Source organism: Osmerus mordax, chromosome 1, assembly GCF_038355195.1.
Source record: "Osmerus mordax isolate fOsmMor3 chromosome 1, fOsmMor3.pri, whole genome shotgun sequence".
Lineage (NCBI taxonomy): Eukaryota > Metazoa > Chordata > Actinopteri > Osmeriformes > Osmeridae > Osmerus > Osmerus mordax.
Window position 1 is genome coordinate 1,417,812 of NC_090050.1, and position 6,564 is coordinate 1,424,375.

Consider the following 6,564-nt stretch of genomic DNA (forward strand, 5'->3'; position numbering starts at 1 on the left):
ACGATCTTCTCCCTCCTGCCCGTGGCTTACGGATGTTATTCGTGAAGAACGGTCCACCCTTCGGGCAGCTGAGAGGAGATGGCGCAAGTCCAAAGGCGGTCTGGACCTTGATAAGTATCACTCCCTCCTCAAATCCTTCTCTTCTCACATAACTGGTGCTAAAACCCTCTACTTTCTGAACAAAATTAACTCTGCTTCAAACCCCCACAAACTTTTTTCTACCTTCTCCAACCTTCTTAACCCACCTCCCCCACCCCCTCCCTCCACCCTGACAGCAGACGACTTCTCCTCCTTCTTTGAGAAAAAAGTCGCCGACATTAGCAGTCGGTTCCCTAAACCCACCTTTCCTACCCTCTCACCCTCCATGACTGACCCAACTAAATGTCTAAACTCTTTTTCTCCCCTATCTGAGGCAGAGATCTCTGACCTCATTCTCTCTCATCGCCCCACCTCCTGTCCCCTTGATCCTATCCCCTCCCCTCTCTTTCAAACCATCTCCCCCTCCATCATAACTTTTCTTCTCCATGTCCTAAACTCCTCTCTTACCTCTGGCACCTTCCCCTCTGCCTTCAAACAGGCTAGAGTTACCCCTCTTCTCAAAAAACCCTCCCTTAACCCTGCCGTCCTCCAGAACTACAGACCGGTATCACTGTTACCCTTCCTTTCAAAAACAATTGAACGTGCTGTATCTAACCAACTGTTTAACTTTCTCTCTCAGAACAACCTGCTTGACCCCAACCAATCGGGCTTCAAGACTGGCCACTCCACAGAGACTGCCCTCCTTTCAGTCACCACTGCCCTCCAGTCTGCCAGAGCGGCTTCCAGGTCATCCGTCATCATTCTGCTGGACCTTTCTGCAGCGTTTGATACGGTTAACCACCAGATCCTGCTCGCCAGACTTTCTGAGATGGGCATCACTGGCACTGCACTCCAGTGGATCTCATCCTACCTGTCGGGAAGATCATACCAGGTTTCCTGGGGAGGCAAACTGTCAGGACCACCGCCAGCTCTCCACTGGTGTCCCACAGGGCTCCGTCCTTGGACCCCTCCTCTTCTCTCTGTACACCACCTCACTTGGACCAATCATCACCTCCCATGGCTTCTCCTACCACTGCTACGCTGACGACACGCAGCTGTACCGGTCGTTCCCCCCGACCGATCCGGGGATCTCAGCTAGGATTGAGGCCTGCCTCACAGACATCTCCGCCTGGATGACCGAGCATCACCTCCAGCTGAACCTCGCCAAAACAGAACTTCTCATCATGCCGGCTAAACCCTCCATCTCCCACAATCTCTCAATCACCCTGGGATCTGCGACGGTGACCCCTTCATCCTCTGCCAGGAACCTTGGGGTTACCATGGACGACAAGCTCTCCCTCACGGCCCACATTGCTGCGGTCTCCCGGTCGTGTAGATTCACCCTCTACAACATCCGGAAGATCAGGAGATACCTGTCTGAGCACTCCACCCAGCTGCTAGTCCAAGCACTTGTCCTCTCCAAGTTGGACTATTGCAACTCGCTGCTCGCTGGTCTCCCAGCATGTGCAACCCACCCTCTTCAGAGGATTCAGAACGCAGCGGCCCGCCTGGTCTACAATCTACCCAGACGCTCCCATGTTACCCCGCTCCTCATCTCTCTCCACTGGCTACCTATCATGGCCCGTATCAGATTCAACACCCTGGTATTGACCTTCCGAGCAGTGAACGGGACTGCACCCGTCTACATCAAGTCTCTCCTGCAGCCTTACACCCCCACCCGTCACCTATGGTCTTCTTCAGACAACCGCCTGGTGGTCCCACCGCTCAAGACCGCCCGGTCCCAACACAAGCTCTTCTCCTGTCTGGCCCCCCAGTGGTGGAATCAACTCCCCACCTCCATCAGAGACACTGACTGTCTCTCCACCTTCAAGAAAAGGCTCAAGACGCACTTGTTCCGGGAGTACAACGGTACTTAGGAATGGTTCGCTTGACCCGATGTTAGTTTCCTCAAGGATCACAATGACTCTTGCTCAGAGACTTGTTGCTCTTGTGGTTAGTGGTAACTGATTTACATTTTTTGTACTCGCTGTGATATATTGTTTTTATTATTGTTGCTTGTTTTTTCCACAGGTACACTTGCACTTATAGCGGTTCATGTTGTTTAATTGTAACTTGTTTAACTACATGCTCTTATGGTTCTTCCCTTTGGCACTTACTTTGGTTGTTCACAATGTGTGCTTCATGTTTTGGCTACTCGCAATGTTTTGTGGCTTGTTCTTGTTGTTATGATCAGTGACCTATGCACTTTGTAAAGCTCTCTCTTGGAAGTCGCTTTGGATAAAAGCATCTGCTAAATGAATAAATGTAAATGTAACCAGACCTTCCTGTAACACTGACCCAACGGGAAAACGATGATTTACCACGTATATTCTCATTTTCTTATTCTCATCAGTTCAATATGTTCAACATTCATAGAAAATCAACTTAAATAGCGTACATAGGCTACAACATTTAGCCTAATGCATTAAACGATGATGAACAATGATTTGATACACGCCACGTTAAACTTATGGCTATATAACCTAGTTTGTGATTGCATCAGGCATAGGCCTATCTCAATCTAAATTACCCGAGTATAATTATCATGGCTATATAGGCCTAGTTGTTAACAGTAGTCTACAATTGCAAAACTAACCTAAATCCATATGCTACATCAATATCCTCCATTTTCCCGACACAACAACCATGTTATAAAGTTAGGCTACTGGGTAATGTATTGATTAATAGTAGGCTATTTATTTAAAACGATGTCAAAAAAGTCTATTTACATGTGTTTAGAGGGTGTCTGTTTTTAATCAACGAAGTAATTAAAGGTCTAAAAAAGGACCTTGACCTACGTAGCCTATTGTTCAAGTCAATCATGGCGTGTCGTTTCACTTTGATGAAGCGGTGGATGAGGGAGCTGTCATAGTACACGGCTTAAAGGGAACGTTCTTTCTGGAAGAAGTCACGTGGCCGTGTGCATTGCTTTTGCCGTGGTGGATTGTATGATCCATTCATCAGTGACATGTTTACTAGTCTGTAAACAACAACAGGTCTCTTCATCAGTGACATGTTTACTAGTCTGTAAACAACAACAGCCACAATGACAACACACGTCTGGGTCACTACAGCTGGAAGCTGTTGAGGTCACAGTTCCAGTTAGAAAGTCCATCCTTGTATTGTCTGTTAGATGTCATCTTACTGGCTGGCGTGTCTGTGAGTTGACAAGTAGAGAGGCTCTTTCCCAACAGTTCTGATCAGTAGAAACACGAGGCTTCACACCTCAAACTGACACGTGTTGTTTGTTCCAGCAGGCGGTCAAAGAGCAGAGTTTCAATCAACAACTTTGTACGTCTACTCCAAGCTCTGTCTTGTGGTAAAGAGCAGGTTGCATGCCAGCAGAGTGCTAGGACAGAAAGAGCGGTCTACCACAGCTAAAACAGCTCATTCTTCCTCCTCTACAAATAACCCTGCTTCTGATCAGTACATCCTCTGTTTCTTAAGAACAGAGGATGGATGCCTTAGAGGTGTGAAAGGTGAGGGGCACAGATTGGGGGGCCTGTAGACAGAGGCTGAGAAGTAGAAAGGGTGGTAAACCGTGTCTTAAAACTCCCTTTGAAAACATGTACTGAGAGGTGTGTGTGTCTGTGGTGTGTTGCTGTTCATGTGTATCTGTTGCTATGTGCATTCATGTGTGTGTGTGTATCTGTTGCTATGTGCATTCATGTGTGTGTGTGTATCTGTTGCTAGGTGCATTTATGTGTGTGTGTGTGTGTGTATCTGTGTGTGTATTGTGTTGTTATGTGCATGTGCAACGTCTCAATCTTTCCCCTCGATCCCGGAACCTCAGCCTAGCAAGCGCAACTCCTTGTTCTGATTGGTCATAATGGTCCAGAGTGGGGGGTGTGGTGGTGGTGCAGAGTGGGGGGTGTGGTGGTGGTCCAGAGTGGGGGGTGTGGAGGTGGTCCAGAGTGGGGGGGGTGGTGGTACTGGTCCAGAGGGGGGGGTGGTGGTGGTGCAGAGTGGGGGGTGGTGGTGGTCCAGAGTGGGGGGTGTGGAGGTGGTCCAGAGTGGGGGGTGTGGTGGTGGTCCAGAGTGGGGGGTGTGGAGGTGGTCCAGAGTGGAGGGGGTGGTGGTGGTCCAGAGTGGGGGGTGTGGTGGTGGTCCAGAGTGGGGGGTGTGGTGGTGGTCCAGAGTGGGGGGTGTGGTGGTACTGGTCCAGAGGGGGGGTGTGGTGGTCCAGAGTGGGGGGTGTGGAGGTGGTCCAGAGTGGGGGGGGTGGTGGTACTGGTCCAGAGGGGGGGGGTGGTGGTGGTGCAGAATGGGGGGTGGTGGTGGTCCAGAGTGGGGGGTGTGGAGGTGGTCCAGAGTGGGGGGGGTGGTGGTACTGGTCCAGAGGGGGGGGTGGTGGTGGTGCAGAATGGGGGGTGGTGGTGGTCCAGAGTGGGGGGTGTGGAGGTGGTCCAGAGTGGGGGGTGTGGTGGTGGTCCAGAGTGGGGGGTGTGGAGGTGGTCCAGAGTGGGGGGTGTGGTGGTGGTCCAGAGTGGGGGGTGTGGTGGTGGTCCAGAGTGGGGGGTGTGGTGGTACTGGTCCAGAGGGGGGGTGTGGTGGTCCAGAGTGGGGGGTGTGGAGGTGGTCCAGAGTGGGGGGGGTGGTGGTACTGGTCCAGAGGGGGGGGTGGTGGTGGTGCAGAGTGGGGGGTGGTGGTGGTCCAGAGTGGGGGGTGTGGAGGTGGTCCAGAGTGGGGGGTGTGGTGGTGGTCCAGAGTGGGGGGTGTGGAGGTGGTCCAGAGTGGAGGGGGTGGAGGTGGTCCAGAGTGGGGGGGTGGAGGTGGTCCAGAGTGGGGGGTGTGGTGGTGGTCCAGAGTGGGGGGTGTGGAGGTGGTCCAGAGTGGATGGTGTGGTGGTGGTGCAGAGTGGGGGGTGTGGAGGTGGTCCAGAGTGGGGGGTGTGGTTTGGTACCTGCAGCTCAGCCTGGTCTCACTGAGAAGTAGATTACATCAGGTTCTGGGGGGAGGGGCTTCTCTGGAACACACACAGTAGGTCACACCTGCTCCTGCTGAACCTGACACAGGACAGAGATAAACTTGACTGTGAGGATATATGTGTGTGTGTGTGTATGATGTGCCTGTGTATTTGTGCATGTGTGTATGCATGTGTGTGTGTGTGTGTGTGTGTGTGTCTCACCTTTGTCTGTCCTCACTGCTGAGTAGACAGACTCTGCTGGAGAGGGTCTCTCTGAGGAACATCAACACTGGTCAGATACATCTCTGTGTCTCTCTGCATATCTTAATTCTCTCTACCTCTCTCTCTCTTCCTGTGTGTGTCGGATGTCAGTGTAGGTTACATCTCTGGGACCAGCTACCTCACCATGACGTGGAGGAACACACATACCACACACGCACACGCACACACATACACACACACACACACACACACATACCACACACACAAACACACACACACGGCAGAAAATACTCTGAACAACTGTCAGTAAAGATCCCATGACATGCTGTTTTTGAATGCTTTTATATAGGCCTTACTGGTCTAATACTGTATCTGAAGTCTCTTTCCCGAAATTCAGCCTTGGTGCAGAATTACAGCCACTACGGGCAGTCCCACAATGAGCTTTCCTCAGCACGTTTCTGTGTCTGTAGCTTTAAATGCTATGAGAAAGAAAGAGGCGGGGCTAACTGCTATACTTTGGTCGTTTGCAAGCCATGATGTCGCGAGGAAAAAACAATATCGCGCTCGCACGGTCGTAGCTCATCTTCTCATTGGTGGGCTAAATTCTCTGTGTGGGAAAAGCAGAGAAAGGGGAGGTAACCTTCCCTATTGTGATGTCACAATAGGGGAATTTTCAAAACCGAGCATTTGAGCTCTCATTTTCTCAAAGGCGGAGAAGAACACCCAGGGCTTGGTTTAAAAATTTCTAGCCACTGGGGGACCAAAGGCAGGCTAGGGGAACTCATTAATGTTAAATCACCTCCTAAAGTGAAGTTTTCATGTCATGGGACCTTTAAATGACTACATATTAAACACTGTGACATAACAGTGAGTCTCACCTTTACGTCTCTTCCTGAGGAGCAGCACCACCAGCAGAGAGACCAGAGAGACCAGAGCGAACGAGAGACCAGCCACCCCCACAGAGACCAGCACAGGGAGGGAGGAGGAGGGAGGGGAAGAGGGCGAGGGAGGGGAAGAGGGAGGGGGAGAGGAGGAGGGAGGGGAAAAGGGGGAGGGAGGGAGGGCTAGAAGAAGGAAATATCAACCATCAGATGTACTTGTAACATTGTGGTCTTTGGAACTGATTACCTAGCCTGGTCCTAACCAGACTCTCGTACATTTTATTTGTACAGAGTCTGGCCTCGCTCCATTGACAAGCGTTAACTTCCTTGAAGGCGGGTACTCTGTTGAAGTTTAAAACTATTGGATCTGCCCAGAGCCACTCTGATCTGCCATAACCAATCGCTAGCGTTAGCTTTAGCCAACTCCTTCACCACGGAGCTAGCTGCCGTAGCTGGAAAATCAAACTTTTCCTGAA

The 6,564-nt window shown here is 51.1% G+C and overlaps 1 long non-coding RNA gene across 1 annotated transcript; it reads right to left on the reverse strand.

Moving 5' to 3' along the window:
* Positions 1–4,964: 4,964 nt before the first annotated feature.
* On the reverse strand, positions 4,965–6,199 carry LOC136943067 (uncharacterized). Its single transcript, XR_010876656.1, has 3 exons — positions 6,086–6,199; positions 5,208–5,258; positions 4,965–5,085 (listed from the first exon to the last, which is right to left on the reverse strand). It is a non-coding gene; the product is annotated as an uncharacterized lncRNA (long non-coding RNA).
* Between the last annotated feature and the right edge of the window lie 365 nt (positions 6,200–6,564).